Source organism: Bufo bufo, chromosome 3, assembly GCF_905171765.1.
Source record: "Bufo bufo chromosome 3, aBufBuf1.1, whole genome shotgun sequence".
Lineage (NCBI taxonomy): Eukaryota > Metazoa > Chordata > Amphibia > Anura > Bufonidae > Bufo > Bufo bufo.
In genome coordinates, this window is record NC_053391.1 from 71,257,037 (window position 1) to 71,281,479 (window position 24,443).

The 24,443-nt window shown below is 45.5% G+C and overlaps 1 long non-coding RNA gene across 2 annotated transcripts; it reads left to right on the forward strand.

Moving 5' to 3' along the window:
• Window positions 1-2,804: 2,804 nt before the first annotated feature.
• LOC120993225 lies at window positions 2,805-24,170 on the forward strand. 2 transcript variants are annotated; one of them, XR_005777171.1, is made up of 4 exons: window positions 2,805-2,851; window positions 2,887-3,060; window positions 11,163-11,169; window positions 24,159-24,170. It is a non-coding gene; the product is annotated as an uncharacterized LOC120993225 (long non-coding RNA). The 2 variants fall into 2 exon arrangements; XR_005777172.1 differs by lacking the exons at window positions 11,163-11,169; window positions 24,159-24,170 and adding an exon at window positions 19,132-19,143.
• Window positions 24,171-24,443: the final 273 nt, after the last annotated feature.

Sequence of the window (24,443 nt, forward strand, 5' to 3'; positions counted from 1 at the left end):
CTTTATCCCCTAATAGCCTCAGTGGCCCATGGGCCCACCCACCAATCCAAAACCATCATGAAAGAACTAATTGACAAAATATGGGTGGCCCCAGGGATAACCCCTGTCCTGGTGAGACATACTCAAGCGTGTCTCATCTGTGCAGAGTGTAACCCCGGCAGAACCGAGCCCACTCCCAGAAAATGTCTCCCGAAAGCCTTAAATCCCTTTCAGAGGATACAAATCGATCATATCCAGATGCCAATGTGCCAAGGGTTTCAATATGTGCTAGTAGTGATAGACTTGTTCTCTGGGTGGCCAGAAGCCTACCCCGTCCGAAACCAGACAGCAACCACTACTGCAAAAAAACTGATGCAGGAGCTTGTCTGTAGGTTCGGAGTACCTGAGGTCATTGAGAGTGATCAGGGCCCAGCATTCACTGCTAGTCTAACCCAAGAGGTCTGGAAGATGGTAGGGTCACACCTGGCGTATCATACCCCATACAGGCCCCAGAGCAGCGGCAAAGTCGAAAGATTGAACGGGGTGTTAAAATCTAAAATGCTGAAGATGACCAGGGAGACAGGGCTTAATTGGGTTCAGTGTTTGCCTATAACCCTCTTTTCAGTTAGGCATACACCAAGGCCCCCACACAAACTAACCCCATATGAGATCTTATTTGGAACAGGGCCAAGAATGGGACAGTATTTCCCACAACAGTTACAAATGCATTATGAATCTGTTGCAAAATATGTGATAGCCTTGAGCAAGCAATTGTCTAATATACATGCACAAGTTTTCTCTTCCATTTCAGATCCTAACTCCCTGGAGGGAAGCCACACTCTCAAACCTGGAGAGTGGGTGGTGGTCAAGAAACATGTCAGAAGCACCCTCGAACCACGATACGAGGGACCTTACCAGGTGTTGCTGACCACCCCAACCTCTGTGAAACTCGAAGGGAGACCCACCTGGATCCACGCTTCACATTGTAAAAGAGTGAAGGCTGTCCCACCGTCCCAGGAACCATAAGCCATGAGGATTCACATACTGATCATGACTTTGACAGTGGGCATATCTGCAGTATTCACGCCACTGGGTGATGAATGGGACAATTCACTGATACGGCACCATCAAATTTTAGTCCAGGGGTTGAAGGAGACTGAAACTCTGAGAGATTGTTGGATCTGTACCCACAGTCCCGTGAGTTCAACCAGTATGCCTTATTTTGCAATACCCCTGGACCTTTCTGAACTGATTGACCTGTCTAATTCTACCATCTTTCTCACTAGTATACACCAAGTTAAATCCAGTACAAACAAGGACAGGGAAGTAGCCTTACCTGTTGCAGGGTGGGTAGATGCCCCATGGCTCATGATAAACAGATCAGGACCCTCGGTAGATCATAGCTCTACTCCTTGGCAAGAGGGACACTGGGCTAATGTCACATGTTTTCCTAGCTGGACACACTGTTATTGTCTTCAAGTACAAACCAAAGGTATGACATTTAGTCCACACATACACTCAGGTTGCAATGATTCAAAAACAGACAGCCACGTGCAGTGTATTGGTGTAGATGCTGTGAACGGAAGGGATCTGCCCTGTAACAACCGTACTGTACAGGATCTCCGGACAGGTATATTAGCTAACGACACCGAAAGTCAGTCAAAAGGATATGAGTTGGCGAAAGGGACACAACTAGCCAAACTAATTACCCGATTATTCAATGGCACAGCAGTAGCAGTTCCAGACGACATATACTTAGTTTGTGGACACAAAGCATACAAATGGTTATCCGAGAATGTCACAGGACTGTGCACCATCGCCAGGCTTACTCCTGCTACCTTTATAGTACCACACTCTGAAATTGACATAAATGCAGTACCTAAACACACCTTGTATCGTAGGGCCAAAGATAACACACCCAGACCAAATGGCAAGCCACATGTAGTAGAGATGAGCATTACCAACAAAATTGTTAGTTCCATCTTCGTATATCCCATGATAGTGCAGATGTGGGATCATCTGGTAGTAGCAACAGACTACCTGGATGACCAAATATGGGAGGTGATGAGACTTATGAATACCTCAAACATTGTGCAAAACCAGTTAATCATCGTCGCCAACCAACACACATTAGTTCTAGATTATGTTACAGCTAAAGATGGAGGTATGTGCCAGATTGTGGGACCTTCTTGTTGCCATTACATAGACCCACAGGGTAATTTGCAAGTTAAGGTGGATATAGAGAAGATGGCGGATTTAAGAGATAAATGGCTGGATGCACATAAAGCTGATAAAGATACATGGTGGTCTGATACCTTCTCTTCCCTTAACCCCAATAACTGGTTCAAAGGTATTGGGGGTTGGCTCATGGGAATTGTCCAAGTAATATTGCAGGTAGCCCTAATAATATTGGTGATATATGTAGTGATTAAGCTCGTTCTTATTTGTGTGACCCGCTTTTCAAAAAGAATGAAGAAAACTGATGAACGACCTATTATGCTCCTCTACGATGAGGAAGGACAGAAGGAAACATCGTTCAACACAGCTCCCCCTCCTCACAATGATGCCTGGCTGAGATAGGGTGAGATGAATCCCAGGGTATTACCACAAATCCGAGCAATCGGGAGCCTACCTATAAGGGGTAGGTTGTCGCCACTGCGGGTGAAGAGGATACGAATGGTATGCCCAGGGGATTCGCTAGGCGAAGGGAAAGTCTACAATCAAGTTTCCAAGGGGGGACTGTTATGGACTATTAATACAAAATGGATACTTGCTTGTTGAGGACTATGTTTAGCTAAGATGGCGGCCAGGCATTCAGCCAACACCTATAAACTAGAATCTTACTTTGTGTTTTATCATGTGTTTCTTTGTGGTTTCCGTTCAGCTCAAGCAAGCAGTTACAAAGAGGTTTCCGTTCAGCTCAAGCAAGCAGTTACAAAGAAAGAAGTAACGGTTTCTCCCACGAGCAAGGGGGAAGGGGGGAGGAATTCCTCTGAGCCGTCAAGGTTACAGGAAAGTATAGAGTTCGTAGCCAATAGAAAAGATATACTCTATCTTTCACTCCCCCTCCCACTTTTCCCTGTCGTAAAACCTATGAATTGTCTGCTGTTTTCAAAAATAAACCAGAGATACTGATTTAACTCCTAGCTGTGAGTTGTCTCAGATTTGATCTCTCCGTGCACGTACATTAATTAATTTGGATCAGTACATCAACCGAACTGGCAGCTTGGCCAGAACCAGAACACCGGCACGATCAATATAATGAAGGGAGAAGAAATCATTTTTAAACTTACCGTATTTTTCGCCCTATAAGACGCTCTATTCGCCCTATAAGGTTTTAGAGAGGGACAATAAGAAAAAAAAAAATCATTACCTCAGGTCAGACCACCAATCAGACCCCCAATGACCACCAATCAGACCACCAATTAGACCCCCCAATAAGACCTCAGATCAGACCCCAATGTGAACGACCCCCAATCAGACCTCAGATAAGAGCCCCAGTGCCTCATATTAATCCCCCGTGCCCCATATAAAATTAAAAAAACAAACACTTTCCTGCTCCGGACGCTGCCGCCCTCCCCGCTCGTGCTCAGTAATCCTCTTGTACAGTGTGCTGTGTGGGCACGCACAGTGTGAGGTCACAACGCGGCCTCACACTGTGCGCAGCCTTCACAGTGGAGCGCATGAGGACCAGGAAGAGGTGATTATAGTGCTTCCTGGCCCTCTGGTACTAATAACTTGATTAGTATTCGCCCCATAAGACGCAGTGGCATTTTCCCCCATAAATGCATCTTATGGGGCAAAAAAGTGCAGCACGGGGGTGACAGAACCAGTGTTTCCTCTAAGCCTTGGCAGCTGCTGAGCGGGATCGGTTCAGAGCTGGGCACAGCGCCATCAAAGGTGGGCGATAGGAAAACCTAAGATAATTGTCACATCAAAGAGCATAAAAACCACTGCGCCATCTCATACAATATACAGTATAACCCCTGCACCATCCCGTACAATATACAGTATAACCCCTGCACCATCCCGTACAATATACAGTATAACCCCTGCACCATCCCGTACAATATACAGTATAACCCCTGCACCATCCCGTACAATATACAGTATAACCCCTGCACCATCCCGTACAATATACAGTATAACCCCTGCACCATCCCGTACAATATACAGTATAACCCCTGCACCATCCTGTACAATATACAGTATAACCCCTGCACCATCCCGTACAATATACAGTATAACCCCTGCACCATCCCGTACAATATACAGTATAACCCTGCACCATCCTGTACAATATACAGTATAACCCCTGCACCATCCCGTACAATATACAGTATAACCCCTGCACCATCCCGTACAATATACAGTATAGTCCTCTCTGTTATCACTGGACATTGCTCTCCATATAAAACCATACGGGGGAAAAAATCTCATTGATCCAGAGAACTTACATAGAAAAACTAATAACCAAGAGGCTAAACAAAACCCTGTTTCTGACCCTTATGCTAAAACATAACTTTCATTTGATTGCTCTAATACCTAAAGGAAAAAATATTTTTTTTTAAAAGCTGCTGTTTCTCTAAATGACCTTATGTTGATAGTAGTGGTAATAGAGTCTCAAGGGTCTATAAAAGCAGCTACACTATTTTTGCAAACCTTTGAGACTCTATTAACACTACTATCAACATAAGGTCATCTAAAGAAACAGTAGGTTTTAAAAAAAAAATTCCTTTAGGTGTTAAAACATAACTTTCATTAGATTGCTCTAACACCTAAACGGAAAAAAAAAAGAATTAAAAAACCTGCTTTTTCTCTAGATGACTTTATGTTGATAGTAGTGGTAATAGAGTCTCAAGGGTCTATAAAAGCAGCTACACTATTTTTGCAAACCTTTGAGACTCTATTAACACTACTATCAACATAAGGTCATCTAAAGAAACAGTAGGTTTTAAAAAAAAAAATCCTTTAGGTGTTAAAACATAACTTTCATTAGATTGCTCTAACACCTAAACGGGAAAAAAAAAGAATTAAAAAAACCTGCTTTTTATCTAGATGACCTTATGTTAATAGTAGTGTTAATAGAGTCTCAAAGGTCTGGAAAAATAGTGTAGCTGCTTTTATAGACCCCTGAGACTCTATTACCACTACTATAATGTCATCTAGAGAAACAGCAGCTTTTTAAAATGATTTTTTTCCATTAGGTGTTAAAGCAATCAAATGAAAGTTATGTTTTAGGGTCAGAAGCAGTGTTTTTTTAGCCTCTGTCTTGGCTGTTAGTTTTTCCATTCATAAAGCTCCACATGGAGCTCCCACCCAGCAGTAGATAGAAGCCTGCAGGACACTTCACATGGGCACATCACCTGGGCACATGGTGATGGCTCCATTCCTATGCTGTCCCTGGCACTTCAGCAGCAGCAGGGGTGGCGCGCTTCCTGTATTCATAATAACTAAAAAAGGAAGCTACTGCTGCTGTGTTCAGCTCCCGAGAGAAGGGGGTGTGAGAGGATCAGCCAATGGCAGGGCAGCCAGCTGATACTGGCCAATCAGCAGCCTCCTCCCTTATAACAGAGCTCTGTAATGTACAGAGCTCTGTTATTGGAGATTTCAGGCATCAGCTGTATTGCTCTGCTGCCTGCAGTGCCGCACATTGTAAACCTCAAGTCGGCTTGATTAGGGTGTGCCCAGGCACACCCGGCACACCCCGTGCGCACGCCTATGGCTGCGCCACATCTCCAGTAAAGTGAGCGCATCCCAAAAAATCTGTGACATACAGTGTACTTTTTCAATAGACGGTGTCGGCTTCTGACAGTGATATAACCAGCGCCACATCTGCAGTGTAACGTGTGCGTAGAAATTTTTTATCTGTGATATACAGTGTACTTTTTCCGTAGACTGTGTCCGCTGCGGACAGTAACATAAGCTGCGCCACATCTCCAGTGTAAAGTGTGCACATCCAACATCCAAAAAATATTTGTGACATCCAGTGTACTCTTTCCGTGACATTACCTGCACCACATCTCCAGTGTAAAGTGTGCGCATGCAAAAAAGAACTGACATCCAGTGTACTTTTTCAATCGACTGTGTCTGCTGCTGACAGTGACATTACCAGGGGCACATCTCTAGTGTAATGAGTGTGCTTCACAAATTTATCTGTGACATACAGTGTACATTTTTGAGTACACGCTGCAGACAGTGACACCTCTCCTGTATAACGATTCCTCATCCCAAATACCTGTGACGTTCCCTGTAATTTTTCATTAGCCGCTGGTGACAGCATTGACATTATCTGCGGGATATCTCCTGTGTGACGTTTCCACATCCCAAATACCTTTTTAAATTTGTTTGCGCATACACTTCCAAATGCTGCGCTACTGTACGTGTCGCAGACTTTCAATAATTTATAACATTTAATATGAAGAAGGCGAACAGTAAGGGACGTGGCAGGGGCCGTGATGCTGATGGTGCACGCAGAGGCCGTGGCCCTGGGTGCAGTGAAACTGTGCCTGCTGCTAGAGCACAAGAAAAACAATCATCCGCGATTCCTAGCTTCATGTCCCAGTTTGCAGGGCGGCACAGGACACCACTCTTGAAGTCAGACCAGTGCGACCAGGTGGTTGGTTGGATTGCAGCAGATAATGCACCACCCTGTCTTCCACCAAGTCCAGTCTCAGTAGCCAAGAGTCTGCTCAACCCAATCCTCACCCTGATCCTCCTTCCTCCCATCATGGAGAGTCTGGGCAAACAAGTGATCCCACACTCGGATATTCTGAGGAGCTCTTTTCAGCACCATTCCTTGATTTGGCCCTCTCGCCAAGCACGCTTGAAGAGGGACAGATCTTGTGCCCTGATTCCCAAACTCTTGAGCATCTACAATCACAAGATGATGACGGTGGGGAATGGTAATTACTGTTTAATGAGATGGATGATGATGAGACATACAGTGGATATAAAAAGTCTACACACCCCTGTTAAATGTCAGGTTTCTGTGATGTAAAAAAATGAGACAAAGATAAATCATTTCAGAACTTTTTCCACCTTTAATATGACCTATAAACTGTACAACTCAGTTGAAAAACAAATTGAAATCTTTTAGGTAGAGGGAAGAAAAAATATAAAAATAAAATAATATGGTTGCATAAGTGTGCATACCCTTAAACTAATACTTTGTTGAAGCACCTTTTGATTTTATTACAGCACTCAGTCTTTTTGGGTATGAGTCTATCAGTATTGTACATTTTCACTTGGCAAGATTTGCCCACTCTTCTTTGCAAAAACACTCCAAATCTGTCAGATTGCGAGGGCATCTCCTGTGCACCGCCCTCTTCACATCACCCCACAGATCGGATTCAGTTTTGGGCTCTGGCTGGGCCATTCCAAAACTTTAATCTTCTTCTGGTGAAGCCCTTGCTTTGTTGATTTGAATGTATGCTTTGGGTTGTTGTCATGCTGAAAGATGAAGTTCCTCTTCATGTTCAGCTTTCTAACCGAAGTCTGAAGGTTTTGTGCCAATATTGACTGTTATTTGGAACTGTAAATATAATATAACAAAAACAGGTACACACTGCGGTCTTACTAACCCTCGTACTGGTGTAAAATTGAGAGATTAGCCAACATATCCTGTTTGGAGGACATGTCTGAGCCCGAGCACCGCGCCAAGGTTTCTCAAGTAGCTCGGGACCTAATGCTAAACCTACCTGGGCCGTATGGGAAATACCAAGAGCCAGTGGGCAAATTACAGGAGCGGAAGGTCCGACTCACAGTCAATCTCCCAGTAACCTCCAGCATGAGACCATGCATACAGTGGGAGGAAGGGGAGGAGGGAGAGAGCTCTGAGCCCCACCCAAGACTGGCTGATATAGCCCGGGCCTCACATGTGCACCAGAATGCTGCCTGTGGATGGAAATAAAAGCGCATTCAGACTAGGAGTTTATACACCTCCAAAAATGCGCTCCTGTAATTTGCCCACTGGCTCTTGGTATTGCCCATACGGCCCAGGTAGGTTTAGCATTAGGTACCGAGCTACTTGAGAAAACTTGGCGCGGTGCTCAGGCTCAGACATGTCCTCCAAGCAGGATATGTTGGCTAATCTCTCAATTTTACACCAGTACAAGGGTTAGTAATACCGCAGTGTGCACCTGCAAGCGCAAATACCCAGCCACCCACCCACAGGCCACTAAATGCGCAGCTTTCCAAATTACTGGCCCAGGAAATGTTGCCATTTAGGCTTGTGGACACTGAGGCCTTCCGTAGCCTGATGTCGACGGCCGTCCCTCAGCCGCTACTATTTTTCAAGGTGTGCCATGCCCGCCTTACACCAACATGTGTCCCGTAACATTACACGTGCCCTGACCAATGCAGTTACTGGGAAGGTCCACTTAACCATGGACACATGGACAAGTGCATTTCCCAGGGAAGCTACATTACCCTGATGGCACACTGGGTGAATGTTGTGGAGGCCGGGAGCGAGTCGTACCCTGGGATGCCACAGGTGCTACCGACGCCAAGGATTGCGGGCCCTACATCGATCAGAGTTTCCGCCAGCACCTACGTTAGTGGCTCCAATCCCCACTTCCACCTCCTAATTATCCGTGTACAGCACCAGTCAGTCATCAGTTGGTAGCTAGAATCAGTGTAGCACTGCAATGGGGAAGAGGCAACAGGCCGCGCTAAAGCTGATATGCTTAGGGGACAAACAGCACACCACTGCAGAGCTGTGGCAGGGGATAAGAGACCAGACTGACCTGTGGCTCTAGCCACTCAACCTAGAACTAGGCTTGGTTGTGTCGGATAATGGCTGTAACTTGGTGGCAGCTTTGGAGCTCAGCAAGCTCAGACACATCCCATGCCTAGCCCACGTGTTTAACCTTGTGGTTCAGCGGTTTCTCAAAACCTACCCCAATTTGCCTGAGCTACTGGTGAAGGTGCGGCACGTGTGTACATTTCCGCAAGTCATCAACAGCTTCAGCTGGTCTGTCAACGCTGTAGCAGCGCTTGAAATTGCCAGCTCAATGGCTGTTGTGCATTGTGAGCACGCGCTGGAACTCCACGTTCCACATGCCTGCCAGGCTTTGTGAGCAGCAGAGGGCAGTAGTGGAATACCAGCTGCAACATGGTTATTCAGTAGCAGGGAATGAGACTACTGGTTCTTTCCCAGATGAAGGAACCAGCGTCTCCCTGAGGCCTAGACAACAACACACACGCGAACAACAAATTGCAAGACAAAATGCACTTAGCTTAAAGCAGAATGGAGGAGCAGGAGATCCAAAGGAACAACACCCCAGCTCAACCAACTCCAGCAGGAAATATAAACCGCATGGTAAGCAGAGTGACTCACAACTAAATAGGGCCTCAGTAATGACTACAAGCTGCAACTGACAAGAGGTGTGGTTGTCACGATCAGTGTGGGGGGAAACTCCACACTAAACACAGGAGGCAAGGGGAACTGTAACTGGGCCTGGAAACTAGGGAAGAAACAAGTCACCTCCTAGACAACACTAATCCGGGCCCTGACTACCTATCAATATGAATAGACCTTGAAGGTAGGACTATTCATAAGCAGGATACCTAGGTTCTGATTTCCCTATAAGGCCATGGAATAAGTATAGAACCACAGACAACCCATTCCTCCCCAGATGGACAAATGGAAGTCTCTGTCTCAGGCCCAGATACAACAACAGGGAATATAACAAATACAAACACAACAGAGAGATGGAGAAACAGGAACACCAGAGAGGATCTCACACCAGCTTAGCCAAACCCAAATGAAGCTATCAACCGCATAGTCATAAGGGTGGGGTGAGACTATAAAAGGAAGAATTGATGACCACTGAGCAACAGCTGAGAAAAGGGAAGTGGTCATTAACCCTATCAACACTGAATCAAGAGAAATCAAGGAGGCTGCTAGATTCCTCCACGCTCAGCCAATCTCCTTGATTTCCTGACATCAGTCACCTGAGGAACCGTGAAAGTGGTCATTACCAAACACTGAAAGGAAAAAACAGAGAGACTTTCAGATACCCTCATGTGCCGCCAGTCTCTCTGAACTTCTCACCTCTGTCATGGGAGGGACCGTGACTAGTGTTGATCAAGAATATTCGAATTGCAAATTTTAATCGCGAATATCGGCACTTCGAGAATTTGCGAATATTTAGAATATCGCAAAATATATTTGTAATCGCAAATATAGAATTTTTTAAAAAATACCAGTTCATGCAAATTTTTTAGGCGAATTTTTAGCGAATTTTCGCAATCAAGAAAATAATGCCTAGAGATCATGAATTCGCGAATTCTCGAATATATGGCTAATATTCGCCCAAATATTCACAAAATATCGCAAATTCGAATATTGCCCCTGCCGCTCATCACTAACCGTGACAGGCATAGCATTACGTTAGGGCTTCAATGATACTCAATAGCAAAGACTCCACCACTAATCGGTACACCAAGTACCATGTACAAGTGTGTTCGTAATCAAATGCTGAACACCACTAAGCCACACCTCCACTCAATATTAATAACAAATATCTTTATTAAGATCTCATTAAAACATATATGACATAATATAATTCACAATATGATTCACAATATAAATTTAAAATTGGATCCCATATGTGGCAACCAGGAGATCGTCACCAGCAACACCGATCAGTCTATATAGATAAGAGGGTGATAAAGGAATACACACCCAAATAGCCTAAGTTGTTTACCTATTCATAAGAACCTCATCACAGCTGCACATGTAATTTACTATAGCAGGGTTGGGGCCTACAAACAAATAGGAACCCACCCTCCTCCGTATACAAGTTTAGGCAGACATAACTCAATCCAAATAAAAAAGTAACAGGGTTTCACAGCCATAAATCCCTGGCATGTGCAGCATAATTGGAAAAGCAGATCCACAATACACCAGGAAACAACAAAATAGGATTAAGGCAACAAGATAAAAATAGACTGCAATGCTGGTGTGTCACCTCCGCTTCCCCAATGGCAATGGCACAGCAATTTTTCCAGACAAAAACAAGTTTCCATAACAACATAGTTAAACCAGACATTCAAAAGGTCAGTCTGTCTGGTTTTGGTGGTAAACAAGTCTGTCTTTTTCCCACAAAAACATGCTCTTCTTTAAACTCTATAGCAGCAGTGGAAAATTACCAGCTTCTTATTCAAAGTCCCAAAAGTCTCTCAGTATCCATTAACCCTTTTCACAGAACCTTGCAAATGCAGTGCAAATGAACAGATATATATCACAACATATATATATAAAATGCAGTTGCACAGTATTAAACAGGGCAGGTTTACATTTTCAAGTGAAATAAAATAAGTAGTTCATAACTTTACATATGAGATATAGACAAATGCCCACAAATGTCCAGAATTCACAGTGCCTCAACTCCAGGGCACTACATATGATGTCACCACACCGGCCAGCGTGATAAGGTCATCATGCACTGCACAAGATTTTGCGCTGGATCTTCAAGCAAGATGCCTGCTCTGGGCTCTTCATGATCAAATGGATAAGGTGAGTATTTTTATTTTATCTATTTTTTATTTATTTTTTTAGAATAACCCCTCGACAGCCCTCAATGGTCAGCTGAGATGCCATGATCAGTGATGAATGTGGCATCTGAGGGTTCAATGACGGGGGAGGGGGGCATAATCGCTGTTTCCCATTATTGCACCCGCTACTCACAAAAAAATGTTCTTTGTGACAAAGTAATTCATCACAAAGTGAATTTCTTTGGAAAATTTGGCAAAGCAGCCGAATCAAAGTTTTGAGAACTTCGCTCATCTCTAACCATGACCATGTTTACTTCAACCGCTCTCTCACAGTAATGAGAAACTTGTTCATTCTCACACTGTAGCCTCTCGTTTTCCATGGCACAGAGATGGAATATAATGAAAATAGCATCCTAAATCAGCAGAAAATGGATTGTCTTGGGAAATCGACAGTGGAGCACATCTTAAAGAATCCCTTCATGTCTAGTTACAAGTCACTTTTCGTGGTTGTGATTCTACATTCATCAAGTGCTGTCATAAATGGTACATTAGATATACACAAGACGGCCATCTTGTATCAGCAATTTGGTAAGTATCATAATAGTCTGCTGAAAATGCCTGGCTGTGGCTGAATCCATGCCCTTATTACACATATAATATTCCATTTGTAAGTATCAGTGTATCAAACCACTCATCTGTTTTTGCAGTGACATGGGAGTAATGGCCTTTAGCAGCCGCGTACACAAGTACATTTTGCATACGAGTCTGCTGTTAATGTAGATAGCTATCAGGAAGCATTGCATCCTCTGTTGTGCACCGTCAGCGGGCATTGTTCCTTGTTTAAGCATAAATGTCGGACAAAGTGCTGGGGGAAAAAATGTTGTGCAGCATGAAAGATGATTAGATAGAAAGTGTCATTTTGAAATTCAGATAGATTACACACAAGACATGAAATCTGCTGCGCTCAGCCCATTTTAAATTTAATGGGCTTCACTTTTTTTCTTGCTTTGCCATTATTTCATTACCTTGTAATCTACTGATGATCGGTCACATATAAGATCCGGTAAAACCGGTTCACATTCTCTATCCATTTTATAGAAATCTTCCAGTAATGTTCATTTACCATTGCTGCAGAACAAGAGTCTGCATCCTAGTAGATTGAATGGAGCCTACTCTCATATATTGGAAGTAATACAGCTCACACCATAAATGCACCAGTGGAGTATTAACATTTTTAATCAGCTGTAGAGTTGTTGTTGTTTTTTTTTTTACTGTCAAGTGACATTTTTAAAACAGTATGTAAATGCAAATAAAATAAATAAATAAACAGCATATAAATACAGTAATTTGGGCACACTTTACTGTTACATGATCCCTGATTAGTACTGGTTTTACAGATGTGTCCGTCCTCGCCTTTCTTCTTGGCTCAATATATCCTGGCTTGTGTGGTGCAAAAACATGACTTTGTGATACTCTGTCACAATATGTCTATCTTATGTGTGTCAATGTGCTGCCCAGTGGTTGTCATGTGGGTTGCAGGCTGTCAAGGAATGTCACAATGGGGATGTAGAAAGAATCCCATGACTGTAATTTCAGTAATCTGGTTGTTAGAGCACACTGTACAGATGTAGCCGAGCTAAAATTGACTCTGATAACTCTGATAACACATGCCACAGTGTTATCTTGTGCCATCAAGAGCCATTGAAAGGGCTAGTTAAAGGGATGCTGTCACCTGGATTTTGCCCATAGAGCTGCGGGCATGCGCTGCTAGATCGCCGTTAGCATGTTCACAATATACATTCCCCATAGCTGTGAATGCTTTTATTTAGGCAAAAAAACAATTTTATATACATGTAAATGAGGCAAGTAAGGAGCCAAAGGGGCTGTTACTAACGTTTCTGGAGCCCAGCCACACCCACTTTGAAGGAGCCCAGCTCCGCCCTCATCCTCCTAATCTCCTCCTTGCTCTCGGACGTTACAAAGTTAGAGCGCTGTAATCTCGCAGCTAGCACATGCGCAGTTCGTTCCCTGAGGCTGATGCCAGCACAGGGAAGGAACACTATGCCGGAACTGACATGCCGCGTACTTGCGCATGCGCTCTAACATATATATAAAATCGTTTTTTTGCCTAAATAAAAGCACTCGGAGCTATGGGGAATGTATATTGCGGATATGCTAGCAGCGATCTAGCAGCACATGTCCACAGCTCTATAGGCTTAAATCCAGGTGACAGAATCCCTTTAACCTTTTTTGTGCCATTTTTTACTTGTGGTAGGGGCTGAGGTGTACATTGGCGTGGAGTCGGGAGGGATGCCTATCACCCTCCATGATCTATCTGGCTGAACTGTGCCTGGAGCCAGTGCGGGGTAGGCCTGAATAAGTGGGCCACCCAAGAGAGTGGAATGAAAGAAAGAAGGGTCGGGAGGGTGGGGCATGAAGCGACCGTCATCAGGGTGAGGACGAGAGGGAAGATATAGTCAGCAGCCCCGCCCACAAATACAGGCTGTAACCAGCCTTAATACTTGTGGTAGGGGCTGAGGTGTACATTGGCGTGGAGTCGGGAGGGATGCCTATCACCCTCCATGATCTATCTGGCTGAACTGTGCCTGGAGCCAGTGCGGGGTAGGCCTGAATAAGTGGGCAAGAAGACTACCCACGCTGTAGGAGGGAAATAGTTAATGGAACCGAACGACACGGGAGATAACAAGGGCCTGAGAGATACAGGCTGGAGCTGGGATGTTAAATGACCTGAGCGAATCGGGAAGGCACTGGGAAGTAAGTAATGTGACGGTCCAGGATGACAGCGGAAGAGCAAGCTTGGGTGATCCAGGATGAGAGAGGCAACGCGGGCCTGGGCGATCCAGGATGTCAGGAGCAGCGCGAGCCTGGGCTATCCAGGATGACAGGAGCAGCGCGAGCCTGGGCTATCCAGGATGACAGGAGCAGCGCGAGCCTGGGCGATCCCGGATGACAGGAGCAGCGCGAGCCTGGGCGATCCCGGATGACAGGAGCAGCGCGAGCCTGGGCGATCCCGGATGACAGGAGCAGCGCGAGCCTGGGCGATCCAGGATGACAGGAGCAGCGCGAGCCTGGGCGATCCAGGATGACAGGAGCAGCGCGAGCCTGGGCGATCCAGGATGACAGGAGCAGCGTGAGCCTGGGCGATCCAGGATGACAGGAGCAGCGCGAGCCTGGGCGATCCAGGATGACAGGAGCAGCGCGAGCCTGGGCGATCCAGGATGACAGGAGCAGCGCGAGCCTGGGCGATCCAGGATGACAGGAGCAGCGCGAGCCTGGGCGATCCAGGATGACAGGAGCAGCGCGAGCCTGGGCGATCCAGGATGACAGGAGCAGCGCGAGCCTGGGCGATCCAGGATGACAGGAGCAGCGCGAGCCTGGGCGACCCAGGATGACAGGGGCAGCGCGAGCCTGGGCGATCCAGGATGACAGGAGCCGGGCGAGTCTGGGCGCTCCAGGATGACAGGAGCCGAGCGAGCCTGGGCGATCCAGGATGACAGGAGCCGAGCGAGTCTGGGCGCTCCAGGATGACAGGAGCCGAGCGAGCCTGGGCGATCCAGGATGGCAGGAGCAGAGCGAGCCTGGGCGATCCAGGATGACAGGAGCAGGGCGAGTCTGGGCGATCCAGGATGACAGGAGCAGAGCGAGCCTGGGCGATCCGGGATGACAGGAGCAGAGCGAGCCTGGGCGATCCGGGATGACAGGAGCAGAGCGAGCCTGGGCGATCCGGGATGACAGGAGCAGAGCGAGCCTGGGCGATCCAGGATGACTGGAGCAGAGCGAGCCTGGGCGATCCCGGATGACAAGGGTAGAGCGCGCCTGGGCGAACCAGGATGATAGAGACAGAGCGAGCCTTGGCCGGCCATAACCGAAACAGAGAGAGCCTGGGCGATCCAGGAAGACAGAGGCAGGGCGAGCCTGGGCGCCCCAGGAACGACCGAGGCAGAGTGAGCCTGGATGATCCTGGATGGCAGCGGCAGCGCGAGCCTGGGCGATCCAGGATGACAGAGACCTCAGATGACGTGAGAGTGAGTCAAGAAGCAGGGAAGACAGACAGCAGGTGTATGCATGATACCTGAAGAATTCGGGAAGCAGATGAGCAGCTACTTGGCTGATCGGGAGGACTGAATATCAGAAAGTACCGCAGCCCTGTTTGTTTTAAGCAAAGATTGCCCAAAATGGTACATTAGGAAACCGGAAAAAGCACAGCAACAAAAACCCCACTACTAAAACAACATTTATGGAGTTAGTTACACTAGAGGGGATAACTTGTGTTGCATCTGGGGGCAGCAGTGGAAGGTGCAGTTTCAGGCCCCAGTCGAGGAGGCATAGAGCGATTGTGCAGCACTTGATTGGCACTTGTGGGTATAGAGGTCCACTGGAGGTTCCAACTTAAACTTGACCTGGGCTAGTGGTAGCATAGGTGATGGGAATCAGAGCAGCAGTCCCTGACCCCGCAACAGTGTCCGCAAGGCAGCACCTTACTGATCACACCGGTGTCTGGTCTCAGAATGGAGAAATAGGCCGGCAAGCCCCGTGCTTGCCGACCATGGCTTCTCGGCTGGAATGTACTGAAAAGTAAAATAGAAAACAACACATGCAATTATACCTAATTACAGTTGTAGCTACCCCCAGGTCCGGTGTACTGAAGAAGTACTTGTTCCAATTAGACTTCATTAAAATTATTATTTTAAACACCGCTTTAGGAGAGCCGGGAAGAGAAGGAAGATGAGGGAACGGAGGACCGTGGATGGGGAGCAAGGAAGGATGACAGAGGCAGCGTGGGTCTGGGCGATCCAGGATGACAGAGGCAGCGCGGGCCTGGGCGATCCAGGATGACAGAGGCAGCGCGGGCCTGGGCGATCCAGGATGACAGAGGCAGCGCGGGCCTGGGCGATCCAGGATGACAGAGGCAGCGCGGGCCTGGGCGATCCAGGATGACAGAGGCAGCGCGGGCCTGGGCGATCCAGGATGACAGAGGCAGCACGGGCCTGGGCGATCCAGGATGACAGAGGCAGAACGGGCCTGAGTGATCCAGGATGACAGAGGCAGAACGGGCCTGAGTGATCCAGGATGACAGAGACAGCGTGTACCTGGGGGAAGCATGGAAAACAGACAAAATGACGTGGGCGTGATACCTGAAGGAAGCTGAGCCCTTGGCTGAAGGGGAAGACTGGATATCAGACGGTACTGCAGCCCTGTTCATTTTGGAAAAATTTATCAGCACCTAGGAAGACAACAAGCTCATACATTAATTCCAGAGCCCGAAATGGTACATTTTGGAAACAGGACATAGCACCTTCGCCTGACCTGGGAAGGGAAGGACCCAGTTAAGGGAGATCCAGCCCCCTAGCAGGTGTGCCAGCCAAGTGGAAACGCTGCTCTCCAGGTGACTGGAGAGCTCCCTTATGTGTACGGCAGCACCTCCCCCTCAAGCCCAGAGCATTGGATGGGCCGGAGTCCGCCCAGAGCAACGCTGTGGACCCAACCCATGCTATGGGCCACCTCTGGAGCCACCGGCAACCTGCAGCCCAACGTCTGTGAACTGGGGGACACGCAGACCTCACGTCCAGCAAGTATTACTGGGGGACACGCAGGCCTCACACCTACTTATGGAGAGCACTGATATACTGTATGTAATAAGCATCACTTTTCCAGGGCCTGGCGTAACCGTGACGCTTGTAGATAGGAATATACCTGAGCAAAGACTTCGTAGGAAATTGAAATATATTCGGCTGAACCGCAGTGCACGGGCAGACACCTGTTATGAACAAATAGCAACATTCATGTCCAGACAATACCATTGGAACATAAATATGTGAACCTTAAGAGAGGGGGAAAAGATGTAAAACATATAAACCACATAAACACGGTACTCATGTAAAAACTGAACGTCATGGAGAGAGAACAGGTCTTGATGCAGAGAAAATTGCCTATAAGAGAAAGTGTACCAACTAGAATAAAGCAACCTGTCTGCGCTGGTGGGGCTGGTGTTAGCTCCGTAAGTACGGTCAGAATCACGTGGTTGCTATTATCTGGTACGTGGCCACAGACATGTGGCTTCGATGTGAAAAAGAACATAAAAAAGTGGTTGTGACGTACTTATGGGTACTGTAACGTGCAGTACACAAATATGACTCCTATTAAGTGGTGAGTACTAAGACCCATACCAATAAACATGAGTTTAGAACCGGTGTCCATTGCACACATGTGGTTTGCGGCAGCTGCACAGAGAGCCGGATGTGCCGAGCCGCATGTAACGGAGCCAAGTGCTGCCCGGACGTGGGCCCGGCTGTAGAAAGGAAGAGCACTCGAGTGCCGGACTTACCCTACCCGGACCGGACAACACATGCCGAAGGACCAATGAAGAAACACTGCCGGCCGTCCGATGGAGCGCAGAGGACGCTGACCCCGCTCGCGACCCGGAAGTAGAAGCTGCGCCAGCGCACACCGCTGCTGTGGCCGTGGGCCGAAGGTAGCTGACAGGCAGTGCTGCCTATGACAGGGAAATCCGCAAGCTGATCCCAGCAGGAGCGGACAGCCCTACCCAAGCGCCGTGGCTGCCGCTGCCTGAAGAGGCGCGCGGGAGTGACGTAGGCTGGGAGCGCTGACGACCCGGAAGTGACAGGACCGGCTGGAGGAGGAGGCATGAAGCGACCGTCATCAGGGTGAGGACGAGAGGGAAGATATAGTCAGCAGCCCCGCCCACAAATACAGGCTGTAACCAGCCTTAATACTTAACGGGTTAACCAACAAGTTTAGTTCGGCTGCCTCTGAAAATATGAAATAATTTTGCAAGACATGAAATTTAAAACAAAAAAGTAATAAAAAATGTAAAAAAAAAGTTGCTAAAATAATAGCAAATAAGCAATCATTTTACATAAAATATATTTTATTGTGCATACATTATATAAAAGCAAAAAAATAAAAAATACACTTATTGGGTATCCACACAACTGAATATAACCTGAATAACTGATTTAACAGTTTATTCAGTGTGAATAGGTGCAATAAACAATTTCTCTCTCTCTCGCTCTATATATATATATATATGTGTGTGTGTATATATAATATATAAGATGTATATATGTATGTATGTATGTTCCGCGATCACTCAAAAACACAACCATCGATTTTAACAAAACTTGGTATACACATCCCTTGCTACCTGGAAAAAAATCTTGTGGGGATCACAGCTCTTTAGGACGTACCATTCCTGAGATATTCCCCAAAAATGGCCTGCATTAGCCAATGCAAGTCTTTCTCTTCATATCCCAACTGCCATACACACGGTCACATGTCCCTTATCAGCCAATAGAAGTACGCAGGCCCTTAGTCTCCACATACACACAGTTTTACTCCAGGTTTCCATAACAACCCAGCCATTTTTCTTTACTTCTGTAGGTCAGCTTTAGGCTAGGGCTACACGACGACACATAGGGCACAACTACACTGCTACATGTGTCGCGTGACAATTTTTATCATGATAGGCTATGGTGTTGCACTGCGACATGTGACATGCTGCGACTACGACGCGACAGTCGCCGAAAAATCCATCTTTGATGGATTTTTTGCAACTGTCGTGTCATGTCGCAGTCGCAGCATGTAACATGTCACAGTGCGACACCATAGCCTATCATGATAAAAATGGTTGAGACAAAATGTTGCGCGACACATGTCATCATGTAGCCCGAGTATTAAAGGGGCAGGGTGCTGTGGAGGTCACTGTTAAAGAGGCATTCACTGTGGATGTTACTGTTAAGAGGGCAGGCCGCTGTGGAGGTCACTGTTAAGGCAGCAGGGTACTGTGAGGTCACTGTTAAGGGGGCGGGCCCCTGAGGAGGTCACTGTCAAGGGAGTGGGGTGCTGTGAAACTCACTGTTAAAGGGACGGGCTTCTGTGAAGGGCAAAGTTAAGGGGATAGGCTGTTGTGGAGGTCCCATTTTAAAGTGGTGGGGCACTGTGAAGGGGTCAGTGTTAAGGGGTGGGGGACTGTGGAGTTCACTGTTAAAGGGACAGGGTGCTGTAGAGGTCACTGTTATGGGGGATACTGTTGATATCTTTTAAAGACACACACAAACATTAAATGAAATAGATCTAATATACCCGTGCAAAGCCGGGTCCTTCTGCTAGTAAACAATAAAGTAAAAAAAAAAAAAAAAATAATGAAAATGTATAAATTTCAAAGTAATCGATATGTACTCCAAAAGTGACATGAAGCCATGTCAGTGAAAAAATGTTAAAAGTTACATGCGTACATTGGATGTGACCTGTTCAAGACCATCTGCAACTTCCACCCATAAGGTATATCATACATTATACAAATAAACATAGCAGGCACTGCCTAATTATAAGTGTCACCCCTAAATAACAGTGCAACTGGCCACATAATACTTCCACATGTCTAAACAACAGTGCTACACAGAGCTGCTAAAACCACCATACACAGCATAACTAATATACTGTACAATAAATGTCATGTAGCAGTAGCTACACAATGCCCAATGCAGGTATAGTTAAGGTTAAATAAGGCATTGAAGTAGAGAGTTCTAACAGCAAGATTGCTTGGGAAAAGGATATCAGTCCTTTAACAGATGAACAATGGAGTTTTTGGTAGGCGAGTAATTACTTGAGGACTCCATCGCATAGAGTTACCCAATTTATGATTTTACATCGGTTATATGTGACCCCTAAATGGCTTCAGAGATGTTCATTAGGTTCTATAAATGCGTGCCCAAGGTGTGGAAACTTAAAGGCAGATTTGATTCTTAAGTGGTGGTGATGTCTTAAAATACAACCCTTCTGGAAAGGAATAATTCAACTGATAGGAGATGATTATTTCTTAAATTTATCTTTGATGTGTTCCATATGTGTTTTGGGAGAAATTCCCCTTAAATTAACAAAAGATAACAAACTTATGCTTTATAAATCTTTTTTTTTTTTTAGCACGGTTATTGGTTGCTAGAAGATGGATGAAAGCTGAGGTTCACACTGTTAAGGAGTGGATAAATCTGATGAACTTAAAGGGACACTGACAGGCGAAATCAGCATATATAGTTAGATATATCACATTACAGGTCTTATAGAGTCTTTTAAAAGCATATAACTATCTCCCCTGTCCACCTTATAAAGAGCAAAATATTAAGTTTTATAACCTGCATCTGCGGTCAGCAATCTGCCCAAGGGGCTACGTTTCATGTGAAAATGCGCCCAGCCAGCCTTCCCAACTGCCGTTCTTAAGCCCCGCCCAGCTCATCATTATTCACTTCGCTGGGCGGGGCTAGAACTCTCCCCAGTCCCGATCCTGCGCCTGCGCAATTCAATCTTCCGGGCATCGTTCATGCCCAATCTTCTGCGCCTGCGCCCCGCCGTGCCGTCGGACGCACTATTATTAACCCCTTATATGATGTGAGTGAGCAGCGCTCTGAAGCGCTGCTCTGAACAGTGCATGGCTGAGGCTGCAGGCGCAGGATCGGGACTGGGGAGAGTTCTAGCCCCGCCCAGCAAAGTGAATAATGATGAGCTGGGTGGGGCTTAAGAACGGCAGTTGGGAAGGCTGGCTGGGCGCATTTTCACATGAAACGCCGCCCCTTGGGCAGATTGCTGAACGGAGAAGCAGGTTATAAAACTTTATATTTCGCTCTTTATAAGGTGGACAGGGGGGATAGTTATATGCTTTTAAAAGACTCTATAAGACCTGTAATGTGATATATCTAACTATATATGCTGATTTCGCCTGTCAGTGTCCCTTTAAATAGGTCTATTGAAAAAGCAGGTTATATCAAACTAAACAAAACGCATGCCCATGAAAGAATATGGAGTAACTGGAATAATTTCATAAATATGATAAATTGTTAATGTTTTTTTTTTTTTTTTCTTCCTCCTCTTTGCTCTTGGGGTGGTGTTGGGGTAGGTTTGGGGTTAATTTTATAAATTATAAAATGTATTATGAATGTTGTTTTATATAAGGTGTTTGGGTGTTTGTATTACTTTATTGTTTAAATAAAAACTATTGTAAAAAAAAAAAAAAGTAGACAATAGACAGGATGGTTCAAGCACAAAAAGGCTTTACTTCATGGAGGTGCATAAGCATGCCGGTTTAAATTCACTCCACAAGTACAAGGGCACAATTTATACATGTTACCGTTACAATGATCTCTGATGGCGGCTTTCCTGAGACTCACTTTCCAGACTAGTAAACTGTTTAAATTTACTCAGGATGAGGTGGTAGCACCTCTAAGACCTTCTCAGCATTGCTTTCTTTTTAGCATGCTAGCTTTATCTTCTGCCCCCTTTTTCTTGGGTGGCACCATCAAATACAATGCATGTCAAATATACAAAAAGTTAATATTAACCCGTATTAACCCATTTTCCCTCATTAATTCACCAAAGGGTAGGACCACACAATCAGTTTTCTTGATTGAGTTTTGAAAGCCAAAACCAGGAGTGAATTAAGAAAATGGCAAAAGTAGCATTTGTACTTTCACTCCATTTATGATCCATTACTGATTTAGGTTTCTAGGTCTGCATGAGGAACCGTGTGGCCATACCCTAAGAAAGGAAAGTAAGTGTAATGCAAGTACACAACACGTTTATGTTAACAATTCTAATAAAATCACTGACAAAAGTACACATTAGGGCATAGGTGGTAAAACAATGCAACTTCACAGTCCGCAAGATGAATTTTTTAAAGGGGTTGGCCGGTCTGACTCCCAGCACCCCGCTGATCAGCTGCTTGAAGACAATGCAGCGCATGCGCAAGCTCTACATTCTCTTCACTGGTTATCTGCTTGCCGTCAACATAGCAGCAGCGAGCAGGTGTAATTGCAGCTCCTCCATCCCCATTCACTCTAATTAGAAAGAGCAGTTACACTCCGTCTGCTCCTATCTATTAAAGTGAATGGGGATGGAGGAGTTACAATTATACCTGCTCTCCTCTGCAATGTTGATGGTGAGCAGGTAAATAGTGAAGAGAATGCACAGCTTGCAGAAGAGCTACCTTCTTTTCATACACAGATCAGCAGGGGTGCCAGGAATCAGACCTCCACCAATCCTGAGGATAGGTCATCAACATAGGAAACCAGACAACCCCTTTAAAAAAAAAAAATTAGAGTACTCGCCTTACCAGAACTGATCTTGTGGACTGTGAATTTGCACTAATGTATATTTTTGTCAGTGACTTTATTAGAATTGTTAACAAAGTTCTTTGCGCGCAATAAATATTTTTATATTTTATTGTTTGGACATTTTCAGACGTGGTGATACCAATTATCTTTCTTTTATGGTTTGTTTATTTTTATAAGTAAAATTGGGAATTTAGGAAGTAGAAATTTGAATTATTAAAATGTTAGCTTTTTTAAGATTTTTTAACACTTTAGTTTTACTGTAATTTTTAATCCCCTTAGGGTCCATTCACACATCCGTGTGTGTTTTGCGGATACGCAAAACACGGAAAACGGCAATGAGCGTTTCGCACATCGCCGGCACTAATAGAATATGCCTATTCTTGTCAGCTGTTGCGGAAAAGAATAGGACATGTTCTATTTTTTTCGGGATCGGAATTGCAGACCCGGAAGTGCGGGTCCGTATTTCCGGATCCGGGCCGCACATTGTGTGGCCCCATAGAAATTAATGGGTCCGCAATTCCATTCCGCGAAATGCGGAATGTAATTGCAGATGTGTGAATGGAGCCTTAGGAGACAGGAATATGGGATCTTCTGACAGCATACTATTGAAGTTTATAGAATTTTTACTGCCTGCCTGTCAAGCCTTGCAGCAGGCACAGCTTAACAGGCAGCTTGCTATGACAAGCCTGGGAGCCTTCACAAGCAAACAATCAATGATCTGTGGGGGCTCCAGTCGGAGGACAGAGGCAGCCCGCTACTTCTGTATAACAGCTCAGATGCTGTGGTCACTATTGGCCATGGCATCTGAGGGACTAAATGACCAGGATGAGTTATTTCCAATCTTGGTGTCAGCTGTATTACAGGTGTCAGCTGTATTACACAGCCGGCAGCCACTGCATATACAGTACAGACCAAAAGTTTGGACACACCTTCTCATTCAAAGAGTTTTCTTTATTTACATGACTATGAAGGCATCAAAACTATGAATTAACACATGTGGAATTATATACATACCAAACAAGTGTGAAACAACTGAAAATATTTCATATTCTAGGTTCTTCAAAGTAGCCACCTTTTGCTTTGATTACTGCTTTGCACACTCTTGGCATTCTCTTGATGAGCTTCAAGAGGCAGTCCCCTGAAATGGTCTTCCAACAGTCTTGAAGGAGTTCCCAGAGATGCTTAGCACTTGTTGGCCCTTTTGCCTTTACTCTGCGGTCCAACTCACCCCAAACCATCTCGATTGGGTTTAGGTCCGGTGACTGTGGAGGCCAGGTCATCTGGCGCAGCACCCCATCACTCTCCTTCATGGTCAAATAGCCCTTACTTTCAAAGTTTTCCCAATTTTTCGGCTGACTGACTGACCTTCATTTCTTAAAGTAATGATGGCCACTCGTTTTTCTTTACTTAGCTGCTTTTTTCTTGCCATAATACAAATCCACCTGACTTCTCCTCAACGCAACTGATGGACCCAACCCCATTTAGAAGGCAAGAAATCCCACTTATTAAACCTGACAGGGCACATCTGTGAAGTGAAAACCATTTCAGGGGACTACCTCTTGAAGCTCATCAAGAGAATGTCAAGAGTGTGCAAAGCAGTAATCAAAGCAAAAGGTGCCTATTTTGAAGAACCTAGAATATGACATATTTTCAGTTGTTTCACACTTGTTTGTTATGTATATAATTCCACATGTGTTAATTCATAGTTTTGATGCCTTCAGTGTGAATCTACAATTTTCATAGTTATGAAAATAAAGAAAACTCTTTGAATGAGAAGGTGAGTCCAAACTTTTGGTCTGTACTGTAGATTAAGTTAGC